At 39.0% G+C, this 18,031-nt stretch overlaps 1 long non-coding RNA gene across 1 annotated transcript in view; it reads right to left on the bottom strand.

The window, feature by feature from the left end:
* Positions 1 to 17,785, bottom strand: part of LOC115292874 — a 239,522-nt gene extending 221,737 nt beyond the window's left edge. The window contains exon 1 of the long non-coding RNA XR_003909191.1: positions 17,688 to 17,785. This is a non-coding gene — a long non-coding RNA (uncharacterized LOC115292874). The remainder of the gene's footprint in view (positions 1 to 17,687) is intronic.
* Between the last annotated feature and the right edge of the window lie 246 nt (positions 17,786 to 18,031).

Genomic DNA, 18,031 nt, shown 5'->3' with positions numbered 1-18,031 from the left:
GGTTCATGGGGTTATGGAGTCTGAGAAGCCCCATCATCTCCTGTCCTAAGCTGGATACCCAGGGATATAGTTTGAAGGCCTGTCAACTAGAGACAAGACAGTGTACCTTCCAGCCAGAGTCTGAAGGCCTGAAAACTGGTAGCACTGAGGGCAAGAGAAGACCGATACTCCAGCTCCAGCAGTTAAACAGAGAGAGGCCAACTCCTCTATTTGTCCACCTTTTGGTTCTACTCAGGCTCTTAGGGGATTGGAGGATTCCCACTCACACTGGGAAGGCCCATCTGCTTTTCTCAGTCCATCCATTCAAACGCTGCTCTCTTTCAGAAACGCCTTCACGGACATACCCAGAAGCAATGTTTAATCATAAATCTGGGCACCAAGTGATCCGGTCAAATTGACACATAAAATTAACTATCATGGGGCAAGGAGACCAGGGCTCCATTCTTTACCCAGCCGTTTGTCAAGGTCAGTTTCTTAGGTCAGTTTCCAAGGAGCAGGCCCTGAGTGAGGATTTATGTGCAAGTGATTTATGAAGAAAGTACTTCCAGGGGAATCCACTAAGAGAACTGGGGTGAGAGGGATGGGGAAGAGGAGAAAGCCAACAAGGATCTAGAAGTCTCACAGCGAGTAGGGCTCAGTCTCATTCTGTAGGGAAGCTCTAGAGTTTTGGCTTCTAATTTGTCTCAACCTGAGCCAAGAGAGCTGGGCATTCATATTCCTTTGTAGGACACATTATTGGTTAACAGCCTCCCAGGGGAAATAAACTCCTTGGCACTTATGTAGGCTCCAGTAGCTTGAGGGTAGTCCTTTAAAGAAAAGTCAGTGCAGCCATTGAAAGCAATGGCACTCAGAAATATAGAGGAGGTGGGATGTCACACAAAAATACTAGAAGGGATTTTAGGCTATCTGAGCTGAGCACTGACTTTGTTGCAATATGTGACTTGCAATGTGTGAATTTTCCCAGCTCACATATCAAGCATGAGGGTCAACACTGGAAAAGCAGCAAGGCTCTATGGGACATCCCATGGGTTCAGGAAGTAGGGGCATTGAGGAGGCTTGGAGAGCCTCAAGTCATGTCAGGGAGCTGAGTTATAGGCTGATGTGGCAGTGTCCCCATAACATTGTCACCTATAAGCACCAGCGTTTGGTCGCCTGGCGTTGGGAATATATAAATGCCAGCAGAGAACCTGGAACAACACACACAAAAGCAGTTAAATTATTTTTAAGTTTGTTTACTTATTTTTCAGAGGGGTGGGGAGAGAGAGAGAGTGAGAGAGCAAGAGCAAGCAGAGGCACAAGAGGGGCAGAGAGAGGGAGAGAGAATACCAAGCAGGATCTATGCTTTCAGCACAGAGCCTGAATCAGGGCTCAATCTCACGAACCTTGAGATCATGACCTGGGCGGAAATCAAGAGTCAGACACTCAACCCACTGAGCCACCCAGGTGCCCCCAAAGCCGTTAAATTTTGAGAATTTGCCCTCCCTCCTCACCTCCCCTCCCAGCTTCCAAGACCAGAGGAGGAGGGAGTTTATGCCTTAAAAATGGAAGAAAAAGAGATATCCCCAAAGCAAATACTGAATCCCAGGTGCTTCTCTGAGAAGAGAAGTAAGCGCAGGCCATGCTCCCTTCGAATTAAAGCCCCTTAGATCTAAGACAGGCCTGTGATCAGGGAGAGAGCTCTGAACTGGAGATGCAATGGAAATTTAAACTTGATGGATTTTTAATAGGTGAACGTGTAGAACTGAAAGTGCCCCAGAAGGTGTGGAATCTACCCAAGGTCTTGTTAAGAGATCTTCTGGCACCTGGTTAAAGAAGAGCGATTTGCCATATGCATTTGGGAGCCATGGTTTGAGAAAAATGTAATAGTTTGATGTTCACACTTCAGTTTGTACAATAAATTGGTTATATTTGGAATTATTTACTTCTCCTGGCTGTCATGTGTCCTCAAGTAACTCCCTCTACCTTAGGTGAGCCTCCACACCAGTGTTTACTGGAATGGCTGTGGCCTGGCAAAGTTTATGCACTGCCTGAGGACATGTCCTGCCCCATTGTCACATGCCCTGAAACGGTGGAAATATTAGCAAGGCAAGGCACAAAGGAAAAGCTATAATTATCAGTGGATAAACACTCTGGGTAAGGCTAATTACTTTGCTTTTTTTAAAAAAAGATTGGTTTAGAAATTTGCATAGGATGGTTTCCTCTTCTTACTTTTCATTTGTAATTTCCTTTAGAATATCTATATAAATACTTTTTTTATTTTGCTTAGAACGTTTGGCTCTGGTTATGTGCACATGGGTTCAACTCTTGGGGAAATTGTTACAACCATCAGTTGGAAATTGATTCGGATGCTAATCGGAAGCTGGGAGGATTTCCGGTTTTGCAGACATTGCCATTTCGCCACCTTGCAGATGGCATGAGCCCACTGTTGGTTTTCACAAGTATTTGGAATGCTCTGCAGAGTCCAGCTGGGCAATCCCAAGTTTTCTTTTTCTCCTTCCTGTTTGAGTTCCCTCACCTGCCTTCTAGCTGATTCTGTTCCCAGGCCTCACTCGCTCGGCTTCCCACTTGGACCAAGACTCTAAGATACATTCTATGCCCAAATCAAGTGTGATAGATATGATTCATTCAACACGGTGTGCATCAATATCAGGGTTGGGTAGAAAACAGGCAGCATAAAGAATGGTCTACAGTTTGAGATTAAAGTATAGTCATTTCATGAAGAGTTTCCAGTGGTATAATCAATTATGAAAGTAAACGTGAAGTGGTTTGTTGTGTCACTAAAATGCCATAAAGATAGGCTGTCTTCCACTTCCTTTATAATCCTTTATATAATCCTAATTATATAATATAATTCCTCCACTAATCCTTAGAGGTATATGATTTGCAAATCATTTATCTGATAAAGAGTCTCATATGTATATAGAAGATATAAGTAACACAATTCAATGGAAAAAAGGCAAAAAGACAAATTTTAGAGTTGGCAAAAGGTTTGAGTAGATACTTTTCCAAAGAATATATGCAAATGTCCGATAAACACATGTAAAGTGCTCAACATCATTAGTCATCCAGGAAATTCAAATCAAAACCACCGTGAGATACCACTTTGCATCTACTTGGATGGGTATGATAATAATACTTTTTAAAGATGGATCATAGCAAGTGCTGGTGAGGGTGTTGAGAAATCAGAGCCTTCATACATTGCTGGGGATGATGCAAAACGGTATGGCCTTTGTGGGAAACAGTTTGGATATTCCTCAGAATACTAAACCCTGAGTTAAATCTTAGATATATACCCAAGACAATAGGAAACATGCTCATAAAAATGTGTACGTGAATGTTTTTGAAAGCAGTATTTTAAAATAGCCAAAACGTGGAAACAAATGTCCATAAAGTGAGGAATGGTAAATAAATGTGGTATTTCCATCCAATAGAACAATATTCAGACATAGAAAGGAATCAAGTAGTGAGGTAGCCTGTAACATGGATGACCTTTCAAAACATTATACTAAGTTAAGGAAAGAAGACACTCAGGCTCATATTGTATGGCCCAATTTATATGAGAAGGGCCCTGAATAGCAAACCCAAGGAGACAGAAAGTAAATTAATGTTTTCCAGGGGCTGATGGTAGCAGAGAATGAATGGCGAGTAATTGCTAATAGACTCAAGCTTCTTTTTCCTTCTTCTTTTCTTTTGTTTTGACTTTTCAATAGACCATTCTTTGAAGTAGTTTTAGGTTCACAGTAAAACTGGGCAAAAGGTTCAGACTGTCCATATACCTCTTTCCTTCACAGATGCACGGTCTTTTCCATTATGAAAATCCCACACTAGAATGATCCATTTGTTACCATCGATGAACCACATCGACGCCATATTATCACCCAAAGTCCATACTTTTACACGGGGTTCTCTCTGGCTGTTGTACATTCCATGGGTTTGGCAAATCTACAGTGACTTGTGTCTATCACTACAGCATCCTACAGGGTTGTTTCACTGCCCGAAATGTCTTTTATGCTCCCTTCTACCCCTCTATCCCCTGGCAACCACAAATCCTTTGTTTCCAAAGTTTTGCCTCCTCCAGGATGTCAGACAGTTAGAATCATAGAATATGTATCCTTTCCAGATTGGCTTCTTTCATTTATTAATATGTATTTTAAAGTTAATATGCATGTCTGTTCATGGCTTGATAGTCTTTCAGTGCTGAATAATAATCCACTGTCCAGATGAACTAGAGTTTATATATCCATTTGCCTACTGAAGGAGGTCTGGGTTGCTTCCTAGTCTTGACTGTTATGCAAAAAGCTGCTATAGATATCCATGTGGAGGCCTTTGTGTGGACGTAAGCTTTCAACTCCTTTGGGTAAATACCAAGGAGCAGAATTGCTGGATCATAACTTAAGAGGATGTTTTGTGTTATAAGCAAATGCCAAAGTGTCTTCTAAAGCACCAGCAATGAATGAGAGTTTCTTCTGCTTTACATCCTTCCTGGGATTTGGTGTTTTTAGAGTTCCAGATTTGGGCCATTCTAATAGGTGTATACTGCTATCCCTACATTATTTTAATATGTGTTTCCCTATTGGCTCCAGATGTGGAGCATCTTTTCATCTGCTGATCTTCCATCTGTATATCTTCTTTAATAAAATGTCTGTTTTTTAAATTAGGTTGTTCATTGTCTTATCACTGAGTTTTAAGAGTTCTTTGAATATTTTGAGTATCAGATAAGTCTTCTGAAATGTTTTCTTTCAGTCTGTGGCTTGTTTTCTCTGGACAGTGTGTTTGACAGAGTAAAAAGTTTTCAGGGCTTCTGTTTTTGGGTGATGAAAATGTTCTACAATTAGAGACGATGATGGTTGGTATGCAGTATGGCAACCTTCACGATTAGGTTGTGAAACACTGCAGTGTCTTTTTTAAAATGTTTTTTTTTAATCTATTTTTGAGAAAGAGAGAGAGCGAGCGAGCAGGGAAGGGTCAGAGAGAGAGGGAGACACAGAATCTGAAGACAGGCTCCAGGCTCCGGGTAGCTGTCAGCACAGAGCCTGACACGGGGCTTGAACCCACAAACCGTGAGATCATGACCTGAGTCAAAGTCAGACGCTCAATCTACTGAGCCACCCAGGTGCCTCAACACTGCAGTTTCTGTGCTGGGCTTTCTTTCGTTCTCTCTCTGCCGTAGAAGTAAGCTGCCATGTTGTGAGCAGCGTTCTAGGGACACCCAGGTGGCAAGCAACAGAGTGTAAGCCTGCTTACAACCACCTATGTAAACTTGGAAATGAACTCTCTAGCCCTGGCCCTCTTGAGATGACTGCAGCTTTGGTTACAAGCTGAGCCGCAACTACCCATCTACTCCCAGATATTTGACCCTTGGAAGTAGTGTGAGATAATAAATAATTTTGGTTTTGGCTGCTAACTTTTGCAGTAATATGTTCTGCAGCAAGTGATAAATAATACTGTTCATCTGTTATGTGTTTATTTTTAAGTGTATATTTATTTGTTTGTTTCTGAGAGAGAGAGAGAAGAGGAGGGGCAGAGAGAGATGGGGAGAGAGAATCCCAAGCAGGTTCGGTAAGGTCAGCGCAGAGCTGGATGCAGGAGTCGAACTCATGAACCACGAAATCATGACCTTCACTGAAATCAAGAGTCAGGAGCTCAACCAACTGAGCCACTCAGGTGTCCCTATGTGTTCAGTTTTAAAGTGATTTTAAAAGGCATATTGAGGAGCACCTGAGTGGCTTAGTTGGTTTAGCATCTGAGTTTGGCTCAGGGCATGATTTCACGGTTCATAGTATTGAGCCCCACGTTGGGTTCTGTGCTGACAGCTCAGAGCCTGGACCCTGCTTGATTCTGTGTCTTCCTCTCTCTGCCCCTCCCCCACTAACACTCTGTCTCTCTCTTTCAAAAAAAAAAGATGTTTAAAAAAATTTTAAAGGCAAACCGATAACTTCAAATTCCAATAAATAAGACTTTTAAAATGCAAAAAAAAAAAAATCCTTGGAATTCAGCATTTTTCTCACACAAAGAACAATGAATATATGTAGAAGCAAATTTATTTTTATATTCTTATTTGTTATATTTCTACATTATTATTTGTTGTATCTGTTTCTGTGTTAGAGCTAGCTCACAACAGAATGCATAGAGATAAATGGATAAATAATGACTGTTAAAATAGCAATGTAATATCAAAACTATGAAAAAGCAGAGAAAGCTAATATTGTTAAGATGATTAAGCCACAAAATTAGTTTTGAACTTCCAGACAGGATAATAAAGGAAAGTTTCTGTTCTCTGGAAGAAGCACAAACTTTTAAAGGATAGAAATATTTTCCTGGTTCTAAGCTCTAGAAGCGACTTATCATTTGGTTCTTAGGAAATATTAAAAATTTCATGGCCTCTTTTGTTTGCAATGGCCTTAGAGCAAATAAAGAAGCATTTTCCCCCACTGGCTATCATTGTGTTAATTATCAGTAAAAACTGAGAGCATCATATTTATTTGATATTAGCCTTTTTCTTTTTGCTTTATAGGATATTAAACAAGTGATGAGGTAATTAAGCCTACTGACTAAATAGTTCTATTCAGTGTTAATTCCTTGATTTTGATAATTATATTACAGCTCTGAAAGAGATTGTCCGTATTTTTAGAAAATATACACTATTTAGGGACAGAGAAGGAATATGTGTGCACCTTACTCTCAAATATTTATAAAGGTATCTGCGTGTGTGTGTGTGTGTGTGTGTGTGTGTGTGTGAAATGATAAGGCAAATACAGCGATATATTAACTATTAGATAATCTGAGTGTATAAAGGAATATTTTTACTCTTGCAGATTTTCTGCAAATCTAAAATTATTTCAAAACTTTTAAATGATGAAATAGAAAAGAAACATGAAGTGACTTGACCTCTCTGAAGAGGTGACATTTATGCTGGCACAAGAAGTTTGGGAAAGAGCTAGACACACTAAGAACCAGTGCTTCTCAATATGCATCATAACTTCCTGGAAAGCTTATTAAAATACAGACACCTGGACCCCACCCCAGAGTCTCTGGTCCAGCAGACTTAGGGTCGATTCTAATAATTTGCATTTCTAACAAGTACCAGAAAATGCTGCCGCTGCCAGTCCATTAATCATGCTTGATTAGTACTGGCCCAGCCATAGGGAGCAGCAAACACAAAAGTGACAGAAAAAGTTTACCGATGATAATCGTTTCTCAGAAAAGAATTTTTAGATTTCAATCACATATACTTTTATAGAATGATTTACAATGAGAAATTCTGATCTATTTTAAAAAATTTTTAGGGGCGCCTGGGTGGCTCAGTCGGTTAAGCCTCCGGCTTCGGCTCAGGTCAGATCTCACGTTCGTGGGTTCGAACCCTGAGTCAGGCTCTGTGCTGACAGCTCAGAGCCTGGAGCCTGCTTCCGGTTCTGTGTCTCCTTCTCTCTCTGACCCTTCCCCTCTCATGCTCTGTCTCTCCTATATCAAAAATTAATAAAACATTAAAAAAATTTAAAAAAAAATTTTTTAATTTGAGAGAGAGAGCACAAATCGGGCAGGGGCAGAGAGAGAGGGAGGGAGAATTCCAAGCAGGCTTCTTGCTGTCAGCACAGACCCGAATCCACAAATGATGAGATCATGACCTGAGCTGAGATAGTCAGATGCGCAACTGAATGAGCCATCCAGGTGCCCTGAGAAATTCTGACTGATTTTAAAGTATATAATAACACTATTCATGAAGTATTTGGACAGATTGAAAAGAAATATTCCATAAGATGCTAAAAAGTTAAAATAGAAATCATAATCCAAACTTATGGAGATAAAAGATGTAACACAAATTTTCAAATGTAAACTCATATTATAGTTATACATAAATTATTAAGCTAAATTAAAATTTTATAGATAATATCCCATATTGGAAGCACTGTAGCCTATTCCAATTAGGTTTGTGTCTATATATGTAAAACATCCATTTAGTTAGCACAAAAAAAAGACCTTTCTCTAATTTTTTTTTAGCTTTTAAGAAAATGGTGAAATTTAGTCAATTTCAATGAACACAAAAAAATGCATTTGAAAATATCTGTCAAATTTCTATAAATTATATACCAGTTATGTAACTGATTTCCATGATAATATTTGGATAACTTAAATCTAGTTTTAGAAGACCATATTCATTTTTTAAAGTCAGCTTATCTATCTAGCTAGCTAGCTAGCTATCTCTACACCCAAAGTGGGGCTCAAACTCACGACCCCAAGATGAAGCTTTGCATACTCCACTGACTGAGTGAGCCAGTTGCCCCAGGAAGACCATATTCAAATCTTCATGATTCAGCTTCAAGTATCTTGTTTCCTTCTCTGCTTCTCAGACATCTGCCTACAATCAAATCAAGTCTACTCGTGAAATATTTAATGATCTGTAAAACCAACATATAAATGCACTCGAGGTATTCACCAATTTAAAGGGTCCCCGGAGTAAATTCTGTTTTAATGTTAATAATCACTTCTAAGTTATAAACACATTTCTGCTTGAATTTCAAAATGGTGTTAAGAGTCTTTGAAAACTCTCCAGTGGTTCTAAACTATATATATATTTTGCAACATGTATACCTTAAGGACAATTACCTTGGTTTTACATAAAACTGTGAACAATCAAGCACTTTTGCTTAAATAGGAATAAAGGAAGGTCATCTTCAATTTAATGTTCACTAAGTGTTCACTGTGTTCTATGGCCGTTATCACAAAAATGAACACTCTGCTCACTGTCGATTTAGGACCATAATTCCAGAGCATATGAACTCTTACACAGATGAAGGTGATAATTCTTCATAATAGGCATATTCCAAAATGAAACATATTTTTCTTTACATTCACAATTATAATGAGGTGTGTGGTTTTCTTTTTAGCTGAACTTTAAAACTATAGCTGTAAGTTGCCAAAAAAAATTCTTTGGGAATTTGACTAAAATGTATTAATTTGTCGCAAAGATAATTTTGAAATTAAAATCTCGTTTCAATGTTTTTAAATTCCTCTTCTAGAAGGATTAAGTGTCTCCCTTCTCATTCTCTCTATGGATTGGAAGTACTGATTACCAATTATTATTTTACATCATTAATTGACACTTTAACATATCATTTATTATCTTTATCAGGAATTAAACATCTCTGTTAAAGAAAGAGATGATTTTGAGAGATGACAATTTTGTCTGCCTTTAGTATCTTCTTCCCCACAAAACATTCCAAATAAAAACAAAAAAAATTACAGAACGTGAGACCCAGATACTTGTTATTACATTTTCAATTCTGTGCCTGCTCTCTGCTAAGCAGTACATTTTAACATCTATGTTGATTTTTAATATCATATTTTAGTAGCTGGAGGCTGGGAAGACAGTGGAGTAGGAGGAACCTAAGCTCACCTCTTTCCGTGAATACTGCTGGATAATGCTCACATCAGTGCAAATAACCCAGAAATAAAGTGAATAGTGGAAAGGCAAAGCCCACCAGTAAAGGTATGGAAGAGGGTAGGAAGGACAGAGGGTAGGAAGGACAGAGAAGCGGTGGGGAGCGAAACCAGCTGTGGCCTTCAAAGGCCAAAGGGAACTGGGGGCACAGAGAAGGGGCAAGAGACGGGCTAACACACCAGGGAGCCCACACGAGGAAGAGGAATCCCCATAGCAAGTGGTGTTGAAAGTGAGAGGGGCGAATTTCATGGTTCTTACAACCAGTGGGACTTAAAGCCAGGAACCTTAAAACTCAGTGCGCAGAGCTCACAGAGAGCCCTAGGGAGGGAGGAAGCTGAGGTCCCAACTCTTAAGGAGAGAGAATGACAAATATGCCACTGAGATGTGGCATAGAAGGGGTAGTTCGAAAAATGCCTGGGGCATATGGAGGGGGGAGTCATTTCCCCATCTCTGAGCCTGTCCAGAGAGGCAGGGATAGAGGGGAGACCCCTCAGGAACAAAGGAGCCATTTTCCTCCCCTGGTCATCAACCTAAACACACACACACCCCTGTGAGAGCCAGCAAGGCACTTATGCTCACTACCTAACTTGATGACACCAAGCCTGGCCCCCCGCACTTCTGCACAAAGCATCCCAACATGGATGGATCTAAAAAGTATGATGCTGGGACTCCTGGGTGGCTCAGTCAGTTCAGTGTCTGACTCTTGGTTTCAGCTCAAGTAATGATCTCTCGTTTGTGAGATTGTGCCCCATGTGAGGCTCTGTGATGGCTGTACAGAGCCTGCCTGGTATTTTCTCTCTCCTTTTTCTCTGCCCCTTCTCCACTAATGGTCACTTACTCTCTCTCTCTCTCTCTCTCAAAATAAGTAAATAATAAAAAGAGTACAATGCTAAGTGAAATGAGTTAGTCAGAAAAAGACAAATACCACATGATCTCACTCATATGTGGAATTTAAGAAACAAAATAAATGAACAACAGAAAAAAGAGAGAAAGGGAGAGACAAACCAAGAAATACACTCTTAACTACAGTGAACAAACTGATGGTCACCAGAAGAGAGGTGGGTGGGGGGAATGGGTGAAACAGGTGACCAGGATTAAAGGGTACACTCATCATGATAAGCACTGAGTAATGTATAGAATTGTTGAATAGCTACACTGTGTACTAATCAAACACTCTATGTTAACTATATTAGAAACAAAAATTTTAAACTAAGAGTTAAATTAAAGAGTTATCAATTTATTAAATTAAAGAGAATTAATTTTAAATTAAGAGTCTGACTTGACTTCAGCTCAGGTTTTGGTCTTACAGTTTGTGGGATTGAGCCCTGCATCGGGCTCTGCACTGACAGCATGGAGCCTACTTGGGATTCTCTCTCTCCCTCCCTCTGCCTTTTCCCATCCCTCAAAATAAATAAATAACCTTTTTAAAAAATGTTTTAAAAATCTTTCTGTTGGAGTACAGATTAATAATTCTGATACTGTTACACACGTATACTGTAATTAAAAAATTCAGTAAATGAATGGCAGACCCGTGGAAGCCAGTTTTCTCACTATTAGAGTGGGAGGTTATAGATAAGCAAGGAGAAGAGGCTTGAATGATTCATGAAGTAATGGACGGGAGGTGGAGACATTAGTATAAGCCATACACTGATTAGTATACACATATATATCTTCTTGCTTTCAGCTGGGTGGACCTGAAAGGAAAAACACCCAAGTAGCAATGCGCACACCAGGCTCCAAGATTTTGGTTTCTAATACCGTTTCCCTGTAAACAGAATCAGAGCTTCTTGGACAAATGGATGATTCTAGGATCAGGGCAGAAAACACAGAAGATGAGCCTGGAATATCTTATAATGCCAGAAAATAATGAAGCGCTAGGAAAAAAAGGGATATATAGTCCACAATGTTGGGGGGGTGTCCAAGAGACACAGAAACCAACTGAAAGAGTTCCCAAGCTGGAACATTTCAACAAAATGAAGTATTATTAGATTATGACCAAAAATCACCATACAAAATAGTCTGTACAAATATAACAGATTGAATTAATAATCCATGGAAGAAGAGACAAATCTCCCATCAGAAAAATTCTAAAATTTTTTATGTTTTTATTTATTATTGAGACAGAAAAACAGAGCATGAATGGGGGAGGGGCAGAGAGAGAGGGAAACACAGAATCTGAAGCAGGCTCCAGGCTCTGTAAGCACAGAGCCTGATGCGGGACTTGAATCCAGGAACCAGGAGATCATGACCGGAGCCAAAGTCAGTCACTTAACCAACTGAGCCACCCAGGTGCCCCTCCCATCAGAAGAATTCTAAATAATTTATGTAGATTACTTTGTCTTTAAGAAAAAAGAAAGAACTTCCATTCTAAAGGGTGGGCTATTCATAGTGACTTCCTTTCAGAAAGTATCGTAAGGAAAGGGGCTATAAAAAGAGTGACAGTGGGGCACTGTCACAGTGACAGTCTTGTATTCTACAAAACACTTGACCCGAATGCCTAAAAATTGCCAAGGTCATCAAAAATAGAGGCCTGAGTAACTGCCATAGCCAAGAGAAGGTGAAGACAATGATAACTAAATGCAATGTGCCATGCTAGATGGCATCCTGGAACAGAAAAACGACAGCAGATAAAACATAAGAAAATCTGGGGGGCCTGGAGGGCTCAGTTAAGCGGTTGACTTCGGCTCAGGTCATGATCTCATAGTTCGTGAGTTCAAGCCCTGCGTCAGGCTCTCGGCTGACAGCTCAGAGCCTGAAGCCGCCTTCAAATTCTGTGCCTCCCTCTCTCTCTGCCCTTCCCTGCTCACGTTCTGTCTCTCTGTCTCTCAAAAATCAATAAATGTTAAAAAAGTTTTTTTTTTTTAAGTAAGGAGATCTGAGCAGTATGGACTTCGGTTAATAATAATAATGTATCAATATTAGATAATGGCAACAAATGTACATACTAATATAAGATGTTAATGATAGGGAAACTGGGTGTCTTGTTTCCGAGAACTCTCTGTACTAGACAATTTTTCTGTAAACCTAGAACTTTTCCAAAGAATAAAGTTTATTTTTATTGATTTATAATTTTTATTATTTTTTAAATGTGTAATTTATTTTTGAGCGAGAGAGAGGGAGAGCGAGCACAACGAGATGGGGAGGGGCAGACAGACAGGGGCCAGAGGATCGTAAGAGAGCTCAGCACTGGCAGCAATGAGCCAACATGAGGCTGGAACTCATGAACGATGAGACCATGACTAGAGCTGAAATCAGACGCCCAATTCACTGAGCCACCCAGGAGCTCCTAAAGTTTATTTTAAAAAACATATTAAAAACAATTATTAAAATAACTAATATGTATGGAATCACTCCCCATTCCTGGAAAGTAGTGAGTTTTTCTTATGAAAGATAGCATATTTTCAGAAAATGCTCAAAACACGACTGTAGGGGCGCCTGGGTGGCTCAGTCGGTTGAGCATCTGACTTCGGCTCAGGTCATGATCTCAGTTTGGGAGTTCGAGCGTCGCATCAGGCTCTGTGCTGACAGCTCAGAGCCTGGAGCCTGCTTCGGATTGTGTCTCCCTCTCTCTCTGTCCCCCCCACCCCCATTCATACTCTATCTCTGTCTCTCAAAAAATAAAATAAAAATGTTAAAAACAAAACAAATAAAATAATTAAAATAAAACACGAATGTAGAATATAATGAATTACTATAAATCAAACCCTGGTCAAGAAATAAGACACGACCAGCTGATTGGGAAGCCTCAAAACGCCACTCTCCAATACAACCCTTGTCTTTCGCCTTGGCAGAAAGCACTCTCCTGACCTCTCCAGTACTCACGTCTTTGCCTTTTTCTATAGTTTTTCCACTTATGCAGGCATACTTAAAGCATGAAGTTTGATTTAACTCTTTTGAATTGAAATGATTGCAAATATTCATGTACTATATTACGACTGCTTCCTTTCACTCAAAATTATGTTTGTGAGATTTTGTCATGTTATTTTGAGTCACTGCAGGTATTTTTTTGTTGTTGTTGGCTTTTTAGTATAGTATTCCGATTGTATATCCCACAATTTCTTTACCTGCTGTGCTATGGGTAGATAATGAATTATTCCTAGGTTTTGCCTAATGCAAACCATGCTGATATGACTTATGTATGTATCCTGCTGTTAATATCCATCACTTGTCCAGGGATATGTTCTTTAAGTGGATTTTCTAGGTCTTCAATACAGTCAATTTTACTAAAAAAAAGAAAAAAGAATTTTAAAAGCCCATCATTTCCCAAAATTATTTACCAGCATACACTCCCTAAAGAAGTGAATGAGCATTTTTGTTGCTTTCACATCTTTGCAACATTTCATACTGTCAAACTTTAAAAATCTTCTGCCTATCTTTTGGCAGGCAGTGATACATTCCTCTAGTTTTAGTTTGCATTTTCCTGCTTCTTGATGGGGACATTTAAAATATCGCACTTTTCATAAGTTTATTGGCCTAATGTATTTTCTTGTTTGTTAAATGCCTATCCTAATCTTTTGTGTTTCAGTGCGGCATTTATCAAAGGAAAATCTTATTTAAGAACCTTAACACTGACAACATGGAGCCTTTAAAAGGACGTGGTGATGTTAAAATGAATATAACTCATCATTCCTGATGCACTTAAAAATCATTTCACTTGGACCTTGAACCCCTTTTAACATCACACTGCCAAACCAAGCCAATAATAAACTGTAAATGCCAGAGGAAAATTAATACACTTAAATTCATTAATGTGTCTATATCTGGAAGATGAATTGTGCAAAGCTCTTAGCTACAATCTGTAAAATATATTGTAAATACTTTTGAAACTCCTTCAGGTGGTGTTCTGACTTGAATTTTTGCTTGAATCTCTGAGACAACAACATTATTTTTGGTACCGGTTTAAATTTTCAGTAGGTTGCTACTATCATACAGAAATACAGAAAGCTTAATGGCAAAATCATTTATTGAGTTTTTCTCTACTGAGAGTAAAGGTCCTGGTGGAAATTGGTTTGGTAAGTTGAATCCTGTCTTTAAGAGCCAAAGGTCTGCACCTAAATTAGGCATAATTTGTAGACTCTGTACAGGGAGATTTTCAGAGATATCAAAGTAACTGAGTTCTTCTTACTGAAAGATATTAATATTTTCAAATATAATGATTAATATAATACATAAATATAAATATACAGGGTTCCTATGACATATTTCTCTCCTCATACATGTATAAATACAAAATATCGACATGAATCACATTGCAAAGCAATTTGTGAGCTAATTTATTTTTCTTAAAATATATTTAATCCATGTTCTACAAAAAGTGCACTGGAGTTCTCTATTTTGATAATATACATGGCGTGTGTTTGTGTACTAAGGGTCATCTGGTCTTGTTTGTTTCTTTGGAAGATTATTTAAAACATCCTAATATGCTATTTGATTTTACTATTAAGTCCAGAAATGTTGTAGTAAACTGGCTTAAGGTATTCATTTGAAAGCAACTTCAACTTTTAACCATGACAAAGTAACCGGTACCAGAACGTCCTACAAAAGAACTATTACATTGGAAAAAAGTATATATGAATTCAGTGTTCCAGAAATTGAACAAAGACTGCATAAGACAGGTATCCTGGAAATAAGAGGAATGTAAGACGCGAGCCTCATGATCACCCCACAGTCAGCTCATCTTTCCCCAAAGCGGGAAAGGACAGCTAATAGGATCGATGGTCTTAACCGACCTGAGGACAAGGTTGGTGATCCAGGCTATGGAAACATCTGCCACTTACTAGGCTGTTACCTGAAAAGAAACGGTTGTGTTTCGGAGCCCAGCAGTGTGTGTGGGAGTTGACTATGGTGCAGCAGATGCACACAGGGACACTCCACGGGCCTGGCCAAGGTTGCTTTTCCAGGGCTGAGAGCCCAGCAGTAATACTGACGGTCACACCATGCTGGGACTCCCTGGAAGCCCAGCCCAGCGGAAGCGAAGGAACTTCACTCACACTCAGTTGAGATTCAGACATCAGATCTTAAGTGTAAAGACCATGCTGCAGAGTAAGGATATTCCCTAGGATAAAGTTAAAAAGTAAGTACAAATAGGGGCACCTGGGTGGCTCAGTCAGCTGGGCGTCCGCCTTTGGCTCAGGGTTAATGAGTTTGAGCCCCACATCGGGCTCTGTGGAGCTGGAAGCTCACACAGGCTCAGAGCCTGGAGCCTGCTCGGATTCTGTGCCTGCCCCTCCCCTGCTTGCTCATGCGCATGCTCTCTGTCTCAAAAATAAACATTAAAAAAAATTTCTTTAACCCTAAATATAAATAAAGATCTAATAAAGAATAAATTCAAGTCTGACAAGAACAAAAGCATCTACCGGTGATTTATGTATCAGCCATAAAAAAAAGTTAACATTGTTGGGTCGCCTAGGTGGCTCAGTCAGTTAAGCTAGGACTCTTGATTTCGGGTCAGATCATGATCTCATAATTCGTGAGTTTGAGTCCTGCATTGGGCTCAGCACGACAGCTGGGAGCCTGCTTGGGATTCTGTCTCCCTCTTTCTCTGCCCCTCCGCCACCTCAAAATAAATGAACCTAAAAAAATTAACATTGTTTTAAAGAAGACAACATAACCCAGATTCCTTATCATAAAAAAAAATTTAATTTATTTATTTTTGAGAGACGGAGAGAGACAGAGCACAAGCAGGGGAGGGGCAGAGAGAGGAGACACAGAATCCAAAGCAGGCTCCAGGCTCAGAGCTGTCAGCACAGAGCCCAGTTCAGGGCTCGAACCCACAGACCGCAAGAGAACCCACAGACCGCAAGATCATTACCTGAGCTGAAGTCAGATGCTCAATCACCTGAGCCACCCAGGCACGTCTAGTATTCAGGGAATTTAAAGCAATTTTTATAAATATTTTCAAGGAAAATATGATCATGATGAATGAGCACTGATAGATCATCTCAGAATAGGAATGGAAACCATAAATATGAACCAAATGAAAGTTGCAAAATTGAAAAGTATAATATTTGAAAAAAAATGATAGCTTTAATCAGAGATTGGCAACATAAGAAATATCACTGAGTTCAATGAAACCAATATTATATTATGAATTTGAACTACAGAGAGAAAATGAGATAAAGGAAAATGAACAAGGTAGGATCTGTGAAACAATATCAAAAATTATAAAACAAAAATAATTAGAGTTTTAGGAGAGGAGAAGAGAATGGGCAGAGGAGGAGGATGAGAGAGAATGGGCAGAAAAAATATTTAAAGAATAATAGCTGAAATTTCCCTGAGTTTGGCAAAAACACTGCTGCTTTAAACTAAACAAAATCATTTGATTTAATGTAAGGGGCCTATGTTTTCATGGTATGTGGATTTCTTTTTTTTTTTCCTTGAAGTTTTCACCTATTTGTGGTAAAGAAGAAAATAATATTAACAGACTCATGAGAGTAACATGCTAAAGTTCAGGAAATCCAAAGTTGTAAATCTGAAATAATGACTTGTGTGGATAAATTAAAATAACTATTCAACAATTAAATCTACAATGAATCTATTTTTAAATTACCAAGCATCTAATTTCATTTTATAAGCTTATACTTGCATTTTTTATAGCTGATGATCATATAATTCTTTATAAACCATGTGTGTTTAAAAAAAAACTGCTGTAGTCTTAGAATGTTCATCAAGAAACATATGCATCAGTGGCAAATGACTTTTGACATAAAATGCATGGAGATGAAGTGTAATCTTTTGCCTTTGTTTGAAAATGTGTAATGTATAGATACATCCACAGTAAACCAAGGTATTGAATTAAAATTTCTCAGACCAAAAATTTTTAAAATTAATAATAAATTATACTGTTTTAAAGTTGTGTTCTTTAATAATAAGCAGTTGAAACTGACTTTAACAGAATGGAGTTAGGGAGAAGCTGATAGAATCACAAGGAAGACTAAAGGAGATCAAAGAAGTGAAAAGAAAGAAGTTTCAAAAAGCATTAGTAGCATGGGTTGGTTCACAAGTGGGTTGGTTCACAATTCCATTAGTTATCTATTGCTGTTTAGCAGATCAACCCAAAATGTCACTCAAAATGGCAAAAAAGACATTGTCATATTTCACAGTTTGAATGGTTAATATTTCTGGAATGGCTTGACTGAGTATTTCTGGCTCAAGGTCTCTCATTTGGTTGTTGTCAAGACAGTGGTCACAGTTGTAGTCATTCGAAAGTTAGAGCTAGAACATCCACTTCTAAGGTTGATTTACTTACATGACTCTCAAGCTAGTGATGGCTTTTAGAAGGAGCCCAGTTCTTCAGGTAGACTCTTCCAGGTCTGTTTGAGTATCCTCCCATTATGATGGCTCATTCTTCCTAGAAGGAGAGAAGGGAAGGGAAGGGAAGGGAAGGGAAGGGAAGGGAAGGGAAGGGAGAAGAGGAAGAAAAGGGAGGGGAGGGGAGTAGTGGGGAGAGGAGAGGATGGAAGAGAGGGAAGAGGGAAAGAGAGAGAGAGAGAGAACCAGGTAAAAGCTGTAGCCTTTTTATGAGCTAGCTTCAGGAATTAGATAGAAACTATACATTCTATACATTAAAGGCAAGAACTAGGTTTGGCCCAA

The sequence above is a fragment of the Suricata suricatta genome, chromosome 5 (assembly GCF_006229205.1).
Source record: "Suricata suricatta isolate VVHF042 chromosome 5, meerkat_22Aug2017_6uvM2_HiC, whole genome shotgun sequence".
Lineage (NCBI taxonomy): Eukaryota > Metazoa > Chordata > Mammalia > Carnivora > Herpestidae > Suricata > Suricata suricatta.
This window is presented reverse-complemented; position numbering and strand designations above follow the sequence as displayed.